The following is a 21273-nucleotide window of genomic DNA, read 5'->3' on the forward strand; positions in this document are numbered from 1 at the left end:
GTGAATGAGTGAATGAGGCAGGTAAGCAGGCATATGCTGCTTGTATCCTGTGGGAGAAATGCTACTCAAGTGATTGGAACGATCTACACAGTAGATAAATATTTATTTTTCTATGTAAGCGTTGAAATCTTAAGTGGACATTTTTAATTTACTCATAAAATAAATTAAAATATTTGTGTGTGTGTGTGTGTGTGTGTGTGTGGTTCTCTCTTAAAGTATCCAGCCACGTAATATGAAAAATAGAGACATTTATTGAAGAAGATACAAGAAACATTGTACATAGGACAATGACACCTCAGTCCCCTTCAAAGTAGGCATGTTGGGACCTCACACATTTCTCCCAATTGCCATCAGCCACTCTGGTATTTTCCTGAATCTCATTCATGGTCTGAAATCTCTTCCCTTTTGAAGGTGATTTTAGTTTTGGGAAAAGCCAGAAGTCTCAGGGGACCAAATCTGGATTATTGTGGGGCTGAGTCACCTGGGTGCTTTGATGTTTCACCAAAAACCTCTGCACAAATGTGATGCATGGGTAGGTGCATTGTTGTGATAAAGCTGCTCTCCTACCTTTGGGGTTTAATGATGCACAATCGCTGTCTTGATATTTTTATCTTTGAAGTTGTGTTTCATAAGTGAAATCCGATGGGATAATAGAGAACATGTTGGGGGCTTGAAGCTTCCTGTCAGGCATGGTACTGCGTGCCTCACCCACTCTCCCTCCCACACCTGAGATCACTGCTGCCCTGCCTCAGTGAGGACAAAGCGCTGGCAGCTCTGTGATGTACTGTGATTTCCAAGGCAGAGCCCCAGGGTTTATAGAGAGAGGTCTGCCCTCAGCCTGTGCCAGAAGGAGCATGACATTAAACAGCAAATACAAAAACGGAGAGACTGAGCAAGGGCCCTGAATTTCATTTTTCACTGAACTCTATAAATTTTGTAGCTGTCCTTGGTGATTTGGAACTAATGCTACTGAATGCCATCATCTAATGTGCTACCTTAGATGAGAAGTGCAATTCTGAGGTGCATGATATTTCAAGGTGTCAGGAACCTATTTTAGAAAATGACCATCTGGCCTGAAAAACTTAAATATCATCTCTCTAAATGGCTGCTTTGTCAGACACATGTACACTTACATCAATACATCAAGCACTACCTACACACTCTTATTAAAATAATCTTCTTCAAGCTGACTTTCTCAATATTCGTAGAGAAGATCATGACCAGTTACCACCCTCAGAAATCCCAGAAGATATTTATAGTCATTCACAGTCTTGCTAGATCAGATGCAGTTTACAAATCAGGATTTATTTTATCATAAGCACAGTTGCATAGTAATAGAGCTGACATTCTACCAGTGTCAGGTTTCCATAGAAACAGAGGTGGAAAGTTAATTCTGGTCATATTTCTTTTCGCAGAGAAATGTTTTTGCTACCCCTCCATTCATATTATGAAACACTAATATTTGGGAATTTGGGCTTCCAAACAGGCCTTATTTTCTGACCTTTAACACAATAAAATTCGAAATGGCAGCTATATATCAACTAAAAAACTAAAAAAATAATTTTTTTCTGATATGACTACTTAATATTGTACTGATACCAATTGTATCTCATTTAGTTTATAAATTCAGTGCTAGTCCATGGAATTTATAATTTTGCTAAAAAGAACTGAATCTGAAATGTATGCTAGAGAGGAAATGAATGACTAGCACCCAGAAATACAACCATGCAAGTGTGTGAATTATTACATAAGAATAGCATGTCAAAACAGAGAAAAATATAGATAACTCAATAAATGCTATTGAAACAATCCATTTGGAAAAAGTCAGATTCATAAGTAATGTTACCATAAGTAAATAAGATTCAAACAGGGTTGACAACTTTTTTTCTGTAAATGGAGAAAACAGTAAATATTTTAGTTTATGTGGACCATACTGTTTATCCCAAATATTCATCTCTGTAGCTACAGTGACCAATGAATGGTGTGAAGGTAGACAATTTGGCCTGCAGTGCTGACCTGGACTTAATCTAACCAGAGCCAGCACTTCCTTACCTGGAGAAGGGCAAGAATATCCTCCATTGCTTTATATAACAAAGTGTCAAATAAATATTCAGCTTTATGTTTAAACATAATAGAAATATAACCTTTTATTTTTATGTTTTCCATGTTTGTCATAAGGGCTCACTTACAGCAGGTATTCCATACATTTTCATTTATCCTAATTAAATGAAAACTCATTGCTGCTACTGGTTTAATGGGGGAAATAAGACAAATTTTTTTGTTAATAATTTTGGTCTCCTCATAGTTACTCCTAAAATGCAGCAGACACAGTACACATAATACATTGTCCCATAGTTAAAATAATATATATTATATGTAAATACTTGCTTTATATATTTTTATAAAATATGTGATTCATGTATACACATTTATATATTTATACTTAAATATAGAGTATAAGAAAGATAATTACAAAAATTATACTGAGGTCAAAATAAATATAGAATTATGAAATACCGCTGTTCGGACACACTTTCTGCAATGCTTTTAGCTTTCCCTTAGCTTTGCTTGCCGTCTTTGACATCTTAAAGTCATGCAGCCTTGACTGGGTTAAAAGGGTCTCAGTCACCGAGGATATTGCTACAGCCCTGCAGTCCTGGACCAGCCCTACAGCTACGTTGCGCTCGTTACCAGGGCTATTGTGTAGGTGCGTGAGCTGCCTTACACTGGGCAGCATCTACAGGTTCATTGTGGAGCTTCTCCCCTTCTACCACCACCACCCCTGCAAAGCAGCAGAATAGCAACTGTTGCAACTTTATGCTAAATGAATGCTTCCTCAAGATCTCCTGCGAGGCCTGCTGCCTGGGCAAGAGAGCTACTGGGTGTTGGACCCCAACACCAAGGACACATTCTAGGGTGGCAGCCTTCTTGCCCGCTGCAAGTGCTTCAAGCATTCACACCTCTCCACTTACCTGGCCCTCTTCCTGGCAAGGTGCCTACTGTATGCCTGCCTTAGCTGGTGCCGTCTATTTAGCCTGTGCACCCCTGGCACTCGCCCCTCTATCCTGAGTTTACTACCCCTCTAAGTTGCCAGGCCCGTGCTGTGTCTTCTGTCTGGTGCCTGAGCAGCACTCAGCCCAGACCTGGGCTCTGCACCATTGGGACTGGCGGCTTCCTGTGCCTTTGCTTAGGCCAGTTCTTCTGCCACTACCAAAGAGCTACCAGTCTGCCCTCTGCTCTGGAGCCAGACCTGACAACTCCTCTGCCTATGCGGGCCCCCTACATAGTCGCAGATGCCGCAGTCCCATGAGGTGGCAGCAGTGGCAGTGTGGAGACAGCATGCACTTCTGTGCGCGCACATCACCCTGCCATTGCTGAGGGCTGAGGCCCTGGGGGGCAGTATAGGGGCCTACCATGCTTGCCACATGAGCGGAGCATATGGTCGGAAATCCATAGATGCCTCAGTTGTTTACATGAACAAAGTATCCGCAAGACCAGAGGGCATGACTGGACAGAGGGCTGAATTGAGAGCCGTATACAGGAGACCATGGGCAAAAGATGCACAGCCTCCGAGTCCACTGAGTACACACCTGGTTCACTCTCTTAATGGGAAGAAGGGAGAGGCTGCCTCAGCCCCAGTGACTGGGACAAAGGACCCTTATTCAGGGGAAGCCCCAAAGGACATGCCTTTCAGGAGGCACAGCTGAGTGTCCACATTAGACACCAGGATCTGAATATTGGGGATTCACATGACTTCAACTCCCCTGCACTGCACAAAACTTGGGTCTTTTGACATAGGTTCAGCCTCTTTAACTTTTGACTATTTTACTGCAATAAAAGACTCTAATAGTGCCTTCCTTCTTCGCATGAGGAAGATAAGTTTGAAGAAAAAATGGTGCTTACATAAATTAACTGGACATTCAACGACTCAAAGCCTAAAATTGTCTAGTATCATTTATATTTTTCATGTCACACATTTCATTGTGTCTGGAAAAATTTACCGCTAAAAAAAAAGTGACTCTTGTGCCTGGCGGGGTTCCCAGCTGGTTGGAGCGTTGTGGCCTACACCAAAAGAAAAGGTTGCGGGTCCATCCCCTGTCTGGGCACTTTCCAGAGGCAACCTATGGATGTTTCTCTCTCACGCTGATGTTTCTGCTTCTCTCTCTCCCCCTCTCTCTTAAAAAATATCAATAAACACATCTTTGGGTGAGGAGTTAAAAAAAAAAAAGACCCTTCAGTACTTGAAAACTTTGACCTATTCCATTCTAAAAGTGAAGAAAATTATAATTAGTTTTAAGCAAAGGCTTTTTGAACATGAAGCAATTAACCACCAATATAAAGAATGGGTCATGTAGCATTTCCACGAACCCTTCCTGGTTGGCTATACGGGATCTTGGTGCATACGATTTATGTGTCATTATCGCATTTCTGAGTACATTTATTTAACTTGTATAAACACGATGATGCATTACATCTTCATATTTGAGGCAAAAATACAACAAATGTAGAGGTTTAAAAAAAGTTTGTATTTTAAAACCCATTAATGGAATTTGATGGATTTTTTAAAAATTATACATGAGAAGTTATTTGGGGCTCTTCTTCAGTGGAAAAAAAAAAAATTGACCCTGAGGTTAGCAGGATGAATGTGATATCCAGTACCATATAAGGAGAGGCTCAGATGTCTAATACATTTTAAAAACTCAGTAAGAATTAAATGCATGCCATTAGTACCCAATGTTAGCATTCAAACAGCATATAGGGATCTATTGGTTAGAAGATTTTATTCTCTGCTTTTAATGTATGATCACTGAGGGCTATGAGGCAAATATCTGCTTCCATGGGATACCTAAAAAAAGTGGTGGAACAGGAAAAGATTTATAAATAATGTTAGCTCTTGTCTTAAATAAATGTAAAATGAACAAAACTTTTATTTCTCTATCAAGCATCTGTTAACAGTTTTATTTTTTGTCATATTAAATACCATAGGACAGGATCGTAATGATGAAAACCTCAGCCAACAGCTGCCTTACAAAGGATAAGAAAAAGCCTGCCATGATATTAGCGAAGGTGAAGGAGAACGTTGACTGTGAGAGGCAACGTCTCCCCACAGGATATCTCTTGGCATTTTCTGAATGAACAGGATTAGCAATCGAAACAAATCACATTTCAAGAGGTAACAGCCACAGATGAAATGCAAAGGGATTATTACAATAACATTTACAAGATTCTGAACAATTCTCGAACTCTTATAAACACTTCTTGGACTCACAAAGAAAGCAATTCTTTATTTACCCATTTCAAAAAGGACTGAATGTGCAGCTGACTTCTGCTAATGGTAATCTGGCAATATACAATTTGTTAAGGAGCTGAACAGTTGGCTTCTATCTTCTAACCCTAAGAGATCAATAAAGGCAATATGACGCTGTACACGTGCATAAAAATGGTCACTGTGGGCCCCACTACCAGTGAAATGGTAGACAAGCAAATCTTTTTCTGATCAAGAGAAAGTAAAAGAAGTAGCATTTTGCATGCTCCACTCTACAAGATGAGTTTCCCTAAAAAGAATCTAATGAAAATGGCTGTAACTACAAGACGTGAGGAAAGAGGGTTGGTGACATTATCACTGAAGGAGGCAGTTGAGGCTGACCCAGGTTTATCCAAGTGTGCTGTGTTTTTGAGCCTTAAGCCTTCAGCGTTTCTCCCTGGAGTTTCCTCCGTGAGTTTCCTGGAGAAGTTACACTGCTCCATGAGTTTCCTTGTTTCAGGATCATTGAATGAAACACCGTGCGGTTTTGGTGTGAGTCTGTCTTGTTTCGATGCATTCAGCAGAGCAGTTTTGCTGGGTTCCTTATCATTCAAGTCGTCATTCCCATCGAGCATTTCAGAAACACATATCAATTTAGAATCCATTGCAGTCTCCACCAACCCTGGGTCAATAATTCCACCGTTGGGCCACACACAGTACCGACGAGGTGCTGTAGTCTTCGCTTTGAAACCTACTTTTCTATCTGATGGATTTTGCAATTTAAGGTTTGTAGTGACTTCATCTGTGAAGGGGTCTTTGAATTTGAGGGCTGTGGGAGGGTCGAGGACCAGACTCTGCTCGACTTCGCCATGGACCCAGAACAGATGCCATTAGGGACATAGCACAGAGCAGGGGGTGCACCTGCACTGGCTCTTTCCTGGCTGGGGACAGGGTGGTGGCTGTGGCTTGACCAAGCTCTATGATGAGGCCAGGTCATGACTCCTGCAAACCCAGGCCTGCCACTGGGTCACAGGTTTGTTGGGCCACCTGATGGGGCAGCAGCTCTGGGTCTCACAACTGACTCAGTGCGACACCACACCAGCTGCTGAGGCCGTGCTCACGTGATCCTCAATCCTCAGCACCCCACATGACGACTTCTGTGTGCCTACCTGTGCGTACCTGTGTGCTGGAGCCCCTAACGCTCCAACTATCTCTTATTTAAGTAAGAATGGATGGGTTATTTTGCTTTCTTCAATTTGCCACTAAGAAAGCACCTACAACTTGAGTACTTAGTTACTGGATTCCACTGATGGCTTCACCATTCCTTTGCCATAGACGTCTGCCATACATACTTCCTCTCCCCCATCACCGTACTTTCCACACTTCCTCCAGGCACTCTCCAGAAACAACTTGATTTTCTTCCTTCAGTTTTATGCTACACAGTGTTGATGGTACCATACCTGCCCCACCCCTGTTTCCGAGCCTTTGCCCAGGCAGTTCCCTCTGTTTGAAATACTCTTATTTCCAAACTGACAGAAAGGTATTACTTTTACAGACTCCAACCCATTCCTCAAATCTTAGTTCAGATGCCATCTTCTATAGGCCTCTTCGCCTATGCCCATTCTTTATTTCATACTTACATGTATTATAACACAAATTCTTTATTATGAATATTAGTATGTCTCCTTACCTTCTGAGTATTAATCTCCTTGGAGGGCAAGAAATTAGAACTTTGTATACATGGTTCCTCAAGCAGTACCCAGTATACAGTAGGCACAAAATACATAGTTGTGACTGAATGATAGATTGTTTCACCTTTTTAATAAGCTGTAACATTAACGTGGACTGTTAAAGACTCCTGTATCAGAGAACTATGAAAATACAATTGGCACATGTAATTATCTTTGCTGCAATTACATGAATTATGTTCCTATATATCTGCAGAAAGCCATCTTTGTACAGTTTTATCATACTTCTTTATTTAGTAGTAAACCCCAAATATTAATTATTGTACACTTGCTGCTGATACATTATTAACAGCTTTAGTGTCCATTTCTTTTCCACTTTATATTTCTAAATTATAAGAAAATGGCATAAATAAGCAGGTGCAAGTGGCGCTGTTGGACTAAGCACAGCTCACGTGAGTTCAGTCCAGTCTCCCCCACTCCTTTGTCCTGATATACTTACCAGGAAGACCCGAAGTAGGGGGGCTCCCCCTCCTCCTTTGTTCTTGCCTTGCTTGCAAGAGAAGAATTCAAGTGAGACACAGTGGAAATGTCTCTAGTGGAAATGAGATAAGTTTATTTATGAAATACACTTGGGTGCAGGCACCCAGCTAGTCTTGAGTGTCCCACGTATAGAGGAAATAAAGTTGTTAGTAAGTTTGTTGTATACACTGGAGCCCGAAGCTGCAAGTGGGCACTCAGATTAGCTGACTATTGGGGTTCAGGGGTTATATATTTTAGCCAGCTTCTATGTACCCCTTCTCCTCCCCTCTCCAGACCTAGGAATTAATATATACAGTTTGAAAGGATTTTTTTTCCCAACTAGTGAAAAGAATTTCAAAGGTTCCCCTCCTCCTGCACTATCATAGTTTTGCTTGTGATGTTCGGACACCTCACGATCTTATCGATCTTATTGGGCCAGACTCAGGACTGCTGAGATAATGAGTGAGACACGGCTCCCTCCCCCTCCCTGCTTTGGTTTACTATCTACCCTACCTAACAATATCTTTTGCATCTTTGTAAGCATGTTCACGATGAGAGATTGCCTTCTTTTTCTGTGCCTTTCACAGAAAATCTTTTATGAGGAGCCAGAGTATGCCTTCAACACACATTGCCTAAATGTGTTTGGTGATTTCTCTAGTTATAATCTTGGAATTGGGAGGATTATATTTTTCATTTTGATTATTTAAATTATTTAGTACTAGAACTTTGTCTTGCTAGTTGGGAGTAACATAATTAAAAACAAATCTTACTCATCTAATAGAATAGTAATGGTTTGTCAAAAGAGGACTAACTGACTTACTTTGTGGCCTGAGAGTGTGTTTGTGTCTCTGTGTTGAAGAAAGTGCTGTGCATTTGCAATGTACCTTCCTTCGAGCGAAGGGGTTAGAAGCGGAGTTCTCAGATGGACTTTAGGGATTACAAATGTCCTTAAAGCCATTAGTCTCGGTCTCTGACTTTTCTAGTAATTTACTAGTCAATTAAATATGGGACCAGGTGTATGTTAGTAACTTTCTACACCTGTTCTAGTGAGTCACGGCATAGGTACTCCCTTTCGCATCACAACCTAAGGAGAGGACCGTAGGCGTACTCCACATTAAGTGGTGGTAGGGTTATTTGATGTTGGGTGGGCAAGGTGAGAATTACGGCGAAGTGTATTTCTTTTTGTTTTCTAAAAACTATATTCATTAGTTACAAATATGGATATCAATTATTTTAAGGTGCTAATTTTAAAGAATTGCTGATACTCATAAAGAAAGAATAGTTCTTTGGCATCTCTGTTGCATCAAGCAAAAGAATATCCTTTTGGCGATTTGGTAATATATTTAGACGATATAGACTGCAATGGAGAATTATATTACACAACATGTTCTTTAAATTATTTTTTGTTTTTAAATGAAATCTCCACCTTAATAAAATGATTTATTGATTAACCATTTTTAATAATGACATATATCAAGATATATTTCTCAAGATATAAATATCTCAAGATATTTTATACATTTTCAGTGTATATATAGTCTTTTAGAACTTGGTACATTTACGAGGGGACAAATTTTTCTGAAGTTAAAAAAAAAAAACTGTTGGAAATAGGCCCTGGCTAGGTGGCTCAGTTGGTTGGTCATTGTCCTGTATACCAGAGTGCTGAGGGGTCGATCCCCCCGCCTGGTCAGGACACATACCTGGGTTGTGGACTCGGTGGGGCTGGGGGCAGCACGGGACGGATGCATACGTCTCTTTCCCGTCCATGTTTCTCTTTCTCCCTCTACTCCCTGCGGTGCCCAGTCCTCTTTCTCTAAAACTAGTGAACATATCCTCGAGTGAGGATAAAAAAAAAACAATTGTCAAAGATAGATGTTTTTACTTGAGCTATGAGCATGCTAAATTTTGATGGCTGACATCACATTATTTTCATGTATAAAATTTAAGCGGAATATATGTTTAATATGTTTAAACATTTAAAATAATATTCTTGATAATTCAAATAATTTTAAATTAGGCATTAACAAATGCGTGCCTCATTCTTAACATGTTTTATATGTTTTTGTTGAACTGCACTTGCTATTTAAACTGATATTTTGTCTCTTCATTCTTTTGACAGCTCCTTCAGGATGGAAGAAAAATCTTTATTTGGAGGCATGTCAGCTCATCTTTCTCACTTCAGATTCATCATTATGACTTCTTGAGGCCAGATCTAATTTTGAAATAACCAGGAACCTGTCCATCTTGGAGCAGCAAACCCCCTGAACTTCGGAGCACAAATGATCACAGATACGGTCTGCATAAAATCATCTGCCTCTAGTCTGACAGCCATGAGCAGAGAGCCCTAGGGGTGAAAAAAGCCACAGCCTTAAATCTCTTCACTCAGAAATTACCAAGAAGATTAAAAAAAAAATAGATGAAAAGGACTAAACAACCAAGCCAACAAAAACAAAAACCAAACAAACTCCATCGTACTTCACCATGAAAGTAAATATTCCCAGATATGAACCCATGAAAATGTATATTCAGCAAATTAAGCTAGTAAATTATCAATTCATTTATCATTCGGGAAGGTAAGAGTATAGAGATAGGAGATATCTCTAGCCAGAATTACTGAGCATTTGAAAAGAAAAATGCAGACGAGGAGAAACTGAGCAAACGGAGGAGCGCTGCAGCGATGAGCGGTACTCGGAGGAATGTTGCTGTTTGCGGAGGGGACGTTTGACGTCGCGTGTACGCTTTTAAAGCCATAATGGAAACGCAGCATTATTGTCGATTGCTTGAAAAGTTTCTGCATCCAATCCTTCACTCCATATTGGTTGAGAGAGGGGGGAGGTCAGTTCTTACCGATTATTTCTCAAGGCACTTCTAATATTTGCACTGTCACGTCCATTCAGGGTAATGATGTGTGCTGTTATTTGCACAGATGGTCCCATGAGTTTTGAGACCACAACAAGCAGTTTATTGCAGGAGTCTAAAAAGGAAACACTTAAAAATTCTGCATACATTGATTTCTCTTTCTTCCATAAAAATAAGTTATCTGAAAAAATAATGTTCTTGTCTCAGATTAAAATAACTACAGAATTATCATGAAAAAGCATCAGTGTGGTCAAATGAATGAAAAAGGGATCACATTTTTTAACGAAGATCATTTTATATCATTAACAGCCAAGAAGTCAAATACAGTGAACTGTTCACTGAACATTTGTGTTTAACATCTACTTGTTCTCTGAAAAAAAAATCATTTGTAATTTGTATTTGACATATAACAGTTTTTTATAGCCATTTATCTATGCTTCATGGAAAAATGTACCAGACAAACAAACAGCATTTTCAGTTTATTTTTCTAAATAAATGTGTTGTTTGTATTATTTGCAGTTGTTTATTTTATTTGGTTTTCATCACCTGGAAGATAAGTTTCCTATGGTTCATTGGCAGGCTTTTGTCATGTGAATTTAGAACTAATGGAAGACTGAAATTTCAAATATTTCTGTAGTATAAAATTATGCTTTCTAGCTCCTAAACTCTGAAGAAGAAATGATATATTTTCACCATGACTTTCTGGTCAAGAATTATTTTACTATTCTAGTTACTAATTACCCAGAGTTAGTTGTGCTGTCTGCTAGAAAACAGAGAGTCCGGGTGTGCTGTGCCAGCAAGGTATTTCCTCTCCATGCTCTTGCTGAACATCTGCTCCAGAAGATGAAAATTAGATTAATTTTTTTAGGCCATTAATCATACCTAACCAGTCTTCAGCAGAGGTCTGCTGAGAACGTCCATCAGTACATATCAAAATGAGTAGGCAATTATACTGGAGCAAAAATGAAAATCAACAAGGGCTTATGGAAAACCTGCAAAGTGTTCATCCTTCCTTGCGGCTCACCAGCTGGAGTTAGTATTCACGATTGTTGCTAACCCCCAATAAACAGTGTCTAGCTCAAACAAATTACTTTTTCTTCTTTTTCATCGAGGCATAATTGACATAACATTTTTCAGCTTCCGGTGTACAATGTAATAATTCAATATCTGTATATATTGCAAAATGATCGCCACAATAAGTCCAGTTAACATCTTCCACCAAACATAGTTACAATATTTTTCTTGTGATGGGAACTTTTAAGATCCACTCTCCTAGCTACTTTCAAATATGCGATACAGTATTATTACTTATAAAATAATTATTTTTATTTTCCAATTACAGGTGACATACAGTATTCGTTTCCTGCAATGCATTATTCACTGTAGTTATAGTAATCTTGTGGCATTGTGGAGGTGGCTGGGGCAGAGTGGGAAGACAGCGCCAGACCTTCCAACTCTCTGGAAAGGATTACAGTCAGCCCTGAAATGTATATTTGATGAGAAGCTAGGATGACAAGCTCATAGGCCTGTGGTTTCCTGGGTCTGCTGCCTCTTGCTGTGCCCTGGGGGTGGTGTCCATCTCAGAACTCACTCTTGATTGCAGTACAGCGACACCCGGAAGCAGAAGCCCCACTGGCCACCAGAGCCAGGCAATGTAGACGTGCCCCCCGGCAGAAGCTGCAAAACTAGGGCACTAGACAGGCTATAAGCTCCTTTCCAGGACACACAGGCGAGTCAGAGTGAGTCTGAAGCTTAACCTGAAGATGCGTTCAACAGCCTTGTGCCTGAGAACCCTCCGCAGCTCCCAGCTGCAGGACAACAAAACAGGTCTCTCTCGGCAAGACCGGGGCAGCGTCCCATCCCGCCCGAGCTCTGCGCAGGGCCCAGGTGGCCGCAGCCCGCCGAGCGCTGTCTGTCGAGAACAGGGACCCACGTCCAGCTCCTCCACGGCCAGTTAGTCAAGGAGCACCCCCTCAGCGGTAAAGCAAAACCACAATAAAACAAAACCCACCACAGGAACGGGCAGGTGTGAAGGCCAAGGTCGGAGCACCGCAGAGGGTGAGTGTGTTAGGTAGCACCCACCAGGAAGAAGAAAGGAAAGATAAAAGCCTAGCATTAATTAAAAATAAAAGCAGCTGGCGTCGGCCGAGGAGAGCACAGAGATGGCGCCTGCGGCTGCAAAGCCGCTGATTGGGAGCGTGCAGATGGTTCCCGCTCTGGGGGAAAAAGAATAAAAAGTGTATTGTTACAAAAAGAAAAGAAGGCGCCTCTTGGCTGGAGGGAGGCAAAGGGAGAGCCGAAGATGGTGCTCACCAGGCAGCAGCCCCCTAGATTTGTACTAAATTACCGAGATGTCTGCCCCCCAGGCTAATCAATGCGTTGGCGTTTGCACATGGCCTGGTTCACCCCCTTCAGGACCGGCTTCCTCAGCCAGGACCCCTGGGCCAGGTGAGTCCATGTGGGGAGCCCTCAGTTCCTTACAGCCTTGTGGAGGTTGTTTTCCAAAGCTTGATGTTTGGGGGCTCATTTCTCAGGTGCAGCTTGGGGCTCGGATTGAGTTTCCAGCTGAAGGGGTTGCAGCGCCCGCGGTGGCGTTTGTGCGGAGACTGTGTCGCGTTCTTTCCGTCCCACTAAGATGAGGTGGGCCGGAGGCATTGGACTTGCTCAGGGTTTAGGGTTTGTTGTTGATGTTGTTCGTTTTATTTAAATTTTCCCAGAGGAGATTGAGCCATGTGTACGAAGCGGCAGATTCAGTGCATTTGCAGGACGAAGTGAGGCCACGATTATCCTATGTCACTGTCTTCAGCTGGAGCCCCCAAATAATCTCAAACACATTTAAAAAAATTAAAAGAATAGGTCATTAGGTATTTTCCCAAACTATGATCCGAAACCAAATTCACATTATATTATTCTGCACACTAAATTGATTTACTCACTGCAGTCTCTTTGTGGTACTTAGTGCGTCCTGTAACATAATGAAGAAAATGAGTTTTTCACGCATGATTTGAACCCCTGAAAATTAAGACATTGTACGTGAAAATAATCCAGCTAGGAGTTAAATTGCCAGTTCCTGTGGGATGTTAGACGTTGAAGTATGCCTGCACTCATTCACAATCCTTTAAAGTTCATGCTTATTGCTTCAAGCTGTGAATTACTTGAAATCATAAATGGGAAAATCAACTTTTCCCCAAATATCTAGCAATAAAATCCTTCAAGAATAAATGACATACATTAGTTCTTCAGTTTATGGATGTATTCAACAATAAGCAGCGCTTCACCTGTTGTGGTTTATGGAGAGCCCTTAAAAGATTTTGGAAAGACGTGACCTTACCAGGCCTGGTCTGTGGTAGTATGACTGTGATAGTAACTTAGGAAGTGAATTTCAATGGGTGGTGACATGCAGACCAGAAAAACATGTCTAAAATTTTCTTGAATTTGGTTTATTTATTCTCTTCAACTTTAATTGCATTTACTTTCTAAGTTATTTCACTTGTCCATCACTTTATTTCCTTTTTCCTTTAATTTTTAAACTTACCTTTACTACCTTCACAGTCAGTATTTTACAAAGTGTATTAAACAATCTTCAGTTCCCATTGAGAAGTACTACTTACAGATTTATTGAGTTGAGAATGTACATGTAGGTACAGCCGTATCTCCTTTTATTGCCCTTTGCTTTACTGCACTTCACAGATTTTGCATGTTTACAAATTGTAGGCAACACTCTCCACTAGTACAAAGATTATGGTTTGCTTTTTTGAGGCACTGGCTTTATTGTGGTGGTCTGAAAGCAAACCTGCAAGATTTCGGAGGTACGCCTTGCAATCTCCACTTCCTGGCATTTGCTTTCGTTACATACTTACAGAATGCAAGTATGTTACATTTACGTGCAACTCCAACGATCTCTCTGCTGGCCCAATCGGAAAAGATTCTCTCTATTTACTGAGTGCTCACTCTGCAACATGATCTGTGTTGGACACTAGGAAGTTGAGGAAAAAAGACACAGATGGAGTTAAAATCTGGTTGGAGAGAAATGTCAATATGTTAAACCTGTAATTTCACCAGTTAACAAGAAATTACATCTGTGCTCAGTTTTATGAAGAAAGGTGTATGGTATGCCAAGACCATAAATCCACGTATCCAACTCAGTGGGGGAAGTAAACGTTGAGCTGAGAGCTGAAGGGTGACAAGTCGGTAAATGAGGCGCATCGTGTGGGAGGCATTGCAAAGGGGAAAGAAAATAGGTTGACCTGAAAACAGGCTAATTAGGTTTGAGTAAAAAGGATAGCACAGAGAAAACTGTGAGGTGGGATCCCGATCCTTCTTAATCTATACCTCAGGTAAAGCAGAAGTAACACAAACAGCTATGAGCAGTAAAACAGTAAGTATACAGAAGTAATAGCAAATCTATCTGGTACAATAAATGCAGGTGGGTTTAATTCCTGAAAACACTAAGATCAGGTTCACCCAATTCTTCTCCCCCGCCCACCGCCCCACAAAGCATTTACTTCTACACTCAAAGTAATGCAGATGGTTACAAGATAAAATAATGGATTAAATTGTATCTGCTTGAATGCAAACCAGAAGAAAAAGGGGGTCAAATGAACATAAAATATTGCAAAGTAAGAAATAAAAAGTAAGAATGGCATGGCAGCATTTTTTATTTATATAGATATACTTCTTGAAGAAGACATAAAAAGTGCATTCATAGGCATCTGTGAATTCATGAAGACTTGAACAACTATAGGTAGACTAGCAAACATTCCTGTATATAACAGAAAAACCCAAACAACAAATACGAGGCTGTTCAGACCTGGTTTAGCAACTCCTCCAAATCGTTAGAGATCCAAGCTGCTTCCACTTCTCTGCTCTGGCATCCTTAGACTGTGGCCTCTGTTCCTATGGCGCCAAACAGTGACTGGAACTTCAGACATCACATATTGTGTTGGCCAAAAAGTCCGTATGGTTCTTTCTGTAAAATAAAAGACATGTTATTTATTTTCACCAATAACTTTATTGATTTGTATATTTTGAGTATGTCAGCTATCCCCCACATGGTATAATGTTGATTGTTCTCAATGTCTCAATTTGATCACTATCAATTTCATCTGGTCTACTCCACCATGGAGCATCGTCCAGCAAGAAATCACCACACGAAACTTCACAAACCACTATTGACACGTTCCCTCAGTCACAGCACCTTCTCCGTACACTCCACAATTCTCTTTTTGCGTGGCAGTTGAGTTTTTACCTTTCTTGAAATTATAAAGCATGATATGCTGAGAATGTTGTGTATTTTCTTCCATCTTTAATACTAAAATGGCTATGCAAAAATTCTCTGATTTTGACAAGTTTTTTTTTCAATTCGTGCTGATATGAACACTGTCACAATACAATCTAACAAAATTGTTCAAGTGGAGTTAAAGACAACGAGGTGCTACTAGAGCCATCTTATGGAAAACCCAGACTTTTTGGCCAACCCCATATATCGCAGGCAGCAGGATGATGAGAGGTATCATTCCTCCCTTTACAAGGACTTAACTGAAAAATATTCACACGATATTTTGGTATATTTGTCATTGAAATTGGCCACATCAGCATAGGGAGGACTAAGGAATGTAATTCCTGCGGCTGGGCACATTGCCACGTTAAATAAATTAGGTATTCTAATACTACAGGGGCTGCGGAGAGTGACTGATGGTGGATACAACTGTCTAATTCTGCCACAAGACTTTAAAAACGTAGCACCAGTTTGTTATGCCCTGGGTTGAGTATTGGGAGTTTTAGATGCTAAATTATGTGCAAACCTAAGGAAATACAAATTTCAATTGATATTTTCAAGAGCAAAATAACAGTAGAATCATAGCATGTGCACTTTTAATCTTTTATGGGTTCTACTGTACTCACGTCTGCCCCTTTCTAAGAGCATATAACCAAGGCTGGTAATGATACGGAGAGTGTCCATGTCTCCTGCACGAGCCTCCTATCACACTGACTGTGCTTATGGCCCAGAAGGCACTGTGCTTTTTATGTACTTTTTGTAATTAAATTCACTGGGGGTGACATGGGTTAATAAAATTTTACAGGTTTTGAGGGAGGTTAATAAGAAGCTAGGAATTCCCTGGTAAATGGAATGGGGAAACTGAGACAGATGGCTCAGCAGATTGGCAGAACAATTTGCAGCCAGCTAATAAATTGCAAGATCTTATCTTTCCTAGTCACTGGATACTTCGGAGCACCTGGTTTACGCATGCAGCCCTTTCCTGGGCAGAGCTGCCTTGTCCCACTTCCTTTTGGGTGATATTCTTTGAAGGAGGAACTGGCCAGAGAAGGCCCTGATCTCTTTATATGCTCATTTTAGTATATCAGCATATCAAAGGACACACCTGGAAAGCTGATGAATATTCCTATTGAGACCTCCCCTAAAATTCCCACCTTTAGAAAACAGATAAAAACTCTTAAGACAAAAGACCAAGTGCACACTCCCTCTTGAGCACGCCTGCTCTCCTCTTCTTCCCTCAAGCATGTATCTTGGCTTTCTTTCTCCTAACCTCTAAGGGTTCCCATGATAATTGCAACCAGGGAAGCAGTGGGCAGTGGGCAGCAACAGCTCTCCCCAGGCCAACCCCCTGACCCTGTCTCCAAGAGCCCTCCTTTGGCCTGTACAACTTGATCCCTGAACTCATGCAGCCCAGCTGGCTCCCTTCTTCCTCCGTGGCTTCCTCTCCTGCATCTAGGCACCCAGCTAGGTTACTTCTGGTACTGTGACCTCCCTTCCTGTGTGTAAGCAGCTCAGCCTAGGCTCACTCCAGTTGCAGTGACCTTGCCTCTTCTATCTTAAGCCCTTCCTTTGTTTCACTGTCCCCAGCTGTAAAAAAATGTACTCTCAAAATCACCTGGACTCATGTCATGAAATATTTCCTGCACAAAGTCAAGAACCCAACATTCCGGACCGTGCTGGGGCAGACCCACCTCCATCCCAGTCCCTTTCTGGTGACAAGTTTCACTTCTGCAATTCTGTGGTACGTCATTTGTATATCGTATTGTGTGCCTACCACCCAAAGTCAGATCTCCTTCTGTCACTATGCACTGTACCGGGGTGTCCAATCTGCAGTCCGTTGGCCACATGCAGCCCAGGATGGCTGTGAACGCAGCCCATCCCAAAATTGTAATTTACTTAAAACATTATGAGTTTTTTGTGATTACGTGTTGCAATGTATTTAATCTGTGGCCCAAGACAATTCTTCTTGTTCCAGTGTGGCCAAAATGTTGGACACCCCTGTGACCCTCTTCCCCTTCATTACCCCTCCAACTGCCCTTTTCCTCTGGTAACCACCGTGCTGTCAGGTCCGTGAGTATTTGTTTGTTTGTTCGTCTTGTTTGTTCATTTGTTGCTTTCAGTTTTACATCCTACATGTAAGTGAAATCATGTGGTTCTTGACTTCTTCTGTCTGACTTATTTTGCTTAGTATTATATCCTCAGGATCCATCCATGTTGTCCGAAATGGCACTTGTCTATTGTAAATTGTGCTGCTATGAACACTGGGGTGCATAGGTTCTTTTGGATTGGTGTTTCAGGGTTCTGGGGATACAATCCTAGCGGTGGAATTGCCAGGTCAAAAGGTAGTTTCATTTTTAGTTTTCTGAGGAAATTCCACACTCTTTTCCATAGTGGTTGCACCAGTCTGCAATCCCACCAACAGTGCACTAGGGTTCCCTGATATGTCCCCTAGAGCAAGAGACATAAGGGAAAGAATAAACAAATGGGATCTCATCAAAATAAAAAGCTTCTGCACAGCTAAAGAAAACAGCATTAAAATGAAAAGAGAACCAACTGTATGGGAAAACATAGTTGCCAATGATACCTCAGACAAGGGTTTGATCTCCAAAATATACAAAGAACTCACAGACTCCACTCCAGGAAGAGAAACAACTCAATTAAAAAATGGGCAAAGGACTTGAACAGACACTTCTCCAAGGAAGACATACAGAGGGCCCAGAGACATATGAAAAGATGCTCAGTATCACTAGCCATAAGAGAGATGCACATTAAAACCATAGTGAGATACCACCTCATATCAGTCAGAATGGCCAACATAAACAAATCAACAAACAATAAGTGTTGGAGAGGTTATGGAGAAAAGGGAACCCTAAAGTTTTTTTTTTTCATAATAGGAAATTCTATTCAATTAACAGGAAATAAAACTAGGAAGATAGTAAAAGCTAGATTTGGGAGGTAGTAGGAAATTTCACAGGAGAAGTTCCATTTGGGACAGTAATTATTATTTACTGAAGCACAGATGTAGACGTTAGTTTAGAAAACATGAGGATAGAAGAGAAGTATATTTCAATGAGTAAAACATGCTCTTCAAGGATGCTTACAAAATATTGGGAACAACTGTTTGTTAGAGTACTTACTCAGTGGTTTCAGTCCATGTCGAACTTTTCTTTTAAAGATGCTTTTCTGTTAAATTCTCTTTTCTGGACTGAAATCATGCTTTTTAAATAAAACAGTTGTGCTCTTGCCAGGTGGCCCAGTTGGTTGGAGCATCGCCCCTTACACCAAAAGGTTGTGGGTGTGATCCCCAGTCCAAGGACATATGGGAGACACCCAATAGATATTTCTCTCTCTCTCTTTCTTGCTGCCTTCACTCTAAAATCAGTGAACATGTCCTCAGGTGAGGATTCAAGAAAACAAACAAAAAGAAACAGTTGTTTGATTATAGTGCCGCGTGTGAGGCGTGTTCTTCATGTGACAATTTGTGATCACTCTGTTGCAGCCACAAAAGTACCTACCATAGAAATCATCATTTCAAGAGGAGAATGTACATAGTAATTAATAAGAAACAGGCAAACCTGTTCACTGGGGTAGCCTAACACTTCTTTTAAATAAATATATATATCACTTTTAAATAAAAATATATATCAATTTAAATTTTAAATACCAGAAGATTTATTTATATATTTAAAATAGTAATGTTCTCCCAAATAATGAATACATATACAGGTATTAAAATTACAATATCATGAAGTCCACAGATGGTTGATAAATTAAAACTATCTTCTTTTCTCCGACAAAAATATACCTCAACCACCTCCCTCCCCGGAGGAAGAAAAGGAAAGCCCTGAACTGCTCCTCTGAAGCAGCACCTCATTTGAGAGGAGATTCCGAAGCCTGCTAAAGGAGAGATGGCCTTTGCCAGTAGACCTCCCTTTGCATATCTGTTTTCCCCAACATGTGTGATAGAGACTGGACACTCACATGCTTTACCGAGTCGTACGATGCAGTTTCACTGAGAACATTACAATAACTGGAGCAAAGCAGAAGAAGAAGGGAAAGAAAGTTTGCTCTTAATCAAGATTTGTAAAGCAGCCTCCCTTTTTGTGAGTAAGCTCTTTTAGATTTAAATCTTTTAAAGAAAACATCTTTCAACAGTACCTGCTAGGAATAGGGGCAGAGATAAACTGGATATTAAATTCCCCAAGGATGCCCTAAGGTATTCCCTCTCAGCCTCTTCTTCGGGTAGATTACTACAACTTGAAAATTTTAACTTCCCTGAGTCTCCATACAAGACAAAACTGTCAGTCCGTCAGTGCTTTTTCCTGCAAACCCATAATCTTTGCATTTAGGATAGATCCGATTTACTGTCTTGCTGTTGACTATTCTCCATTACTCATACGACAGATATTGAGTGGACATTATGTTCCAAATTTGCTTTGCTTAAGCATAAAATTTAACTTGAAGCTTTCTGAAAGTTAGGACAAAACTAAAAAATAAGAGTTCTGTAATTTCATTAGAAAGAGAAGACAGTGACAAGAAATTAAAGCCAAAAGCTTAACAACGAAGTAGTGTGCATTCATTTCAGTGAAAGAACTTTTTTGAGTTGCTAAGCCAATGCAGTCTGTTTGTTGTTTCTTATTTTTCCAAGACCAAACTTAGGAATTGCTGCAGAACTGGGTGTGGAAGCTTGTCTTCTGCATAAGCCATATTTGTGTAGCTTGGAAGTTCCCAAACCCTCTGTATTTCTGTATATATTTTTCACCCTAAATAACCTCACTCTTGCGCCCTGCGCATTGTGAAATAGATCAGCTCCTCCCCAGAGTCTACGTGGAATGTCTGTTTCTCTGGGTTCCCAGCTGCTCCGCTTGCCCATTGCCATTAATGTCTCTGTTCTTCCTTTTGCCCACTGGACGGATGCTGTACTTCACACTATTTCCTCAAGCTGAACACCACCCCTGTTCTCTTTTGGCCAAAGCACAAATAACACAAGGCTCTTCCAAGTCTAGCGTGCTTTACTGAAATTAAGGAGAAACAGTGGAAAGTTACAGTGTAGTTCAAGTGCCAACATTCATTTTAATGTGTACGTTATACAATATTAACCTAAACTTTTACATGTGATATTGCACAATGGGGGCTTTGTCTTTGGTGACATCTCACTCCTCTTCTCCCTTCCTTATCCAGGTTACAGCTGTCTCCGTAGCCAATCCTGCTTGAAGACAGTTATCCTCCCTTTCCTACCCTCTCCTTTGCAACCCCCAGTTACTGCCATTGTCTTACACAGAGTAGCTTACCATGAGACCTCCTTTTGCAAAATCAAGAAAAATCTCTGAAATACTTTCTTCAACAAAGACTCATCTATGCGAAGCTTTCCACTACAACTTAGAAATTAAGAGAGTCCTTGTAACTTGGTGAAATTCTTAGGCTCCTGGTGGAATGGCAGTAGAAATATTTATGTTCTGTGTGTTCACAAAAACCTCCTCAGAAGTTGTGAAACTGGGAGTGGCGGTGTTGTTTTGTGTGTGTGTTTTGTTTTCTTCCAATTACATCGGCACTCACCTGAATAGATTTTTATGCATAAGTTCAAGGCCTCTTCTGGTAAAATGATTAACCTGATCATTAACCTTATGTTTTATTGTTTGCTTGTCATTTTTTTTTAATTTCTGTGTTTTATTTGAAGAAAAAAC

At 40.6% G+C, this 21273-nt stretch overlaps 1 protein-coding gene and 1 pseudogene across 3 annotated transcripts in view; one reads left to right on the forward strand and one right to left on the reverse strand.

Moving 5' to 3' along the window:
- PRR16 (proline rich 16) overlaps positions 1-11293 on the forward strand; it is a 249921-nt gene extending 238628 nt beyond the window's left edge. The window contains exon 3 of one of the 3 annotated variants that reach the window (XM_071219282.1): positions 9572-11291. The gene's annotated coding sequence lies outside the window, so the exon portion shown is untranslated. Of the gene's footprint in view, positions 1-9571 lie in introns of all 3 variants that reach the window. The other 2 variants (XM_045204419.3, XM_071219285.1) reach the window with 2 other exon arrangements.
- Positions 5412-9219, reverse strand: LOC112314730 (vesicle-associated membrane protein-associated protein A pseudogene; annotated as a pseudogene).
- Positions 11294-21273: the final 9980 nt, after the last annotated feature.

The sequence above is a fragment of the Desmodus rotundus genome, chromosome 1 (assembly GCF_022682495.2).
Source record: "Desmodus rotundus isolate HL8 chromosome 1, HLdesRot8A.1, whole genome shotgun sequence".
NCBI classification, from domain to species: domain Eukaryota; kingdom Metazoa; phylum Chordata; class Mammalia; order Chiroptera; family Phyllostomidae; genus Desmodus; species Desmodus rotundus.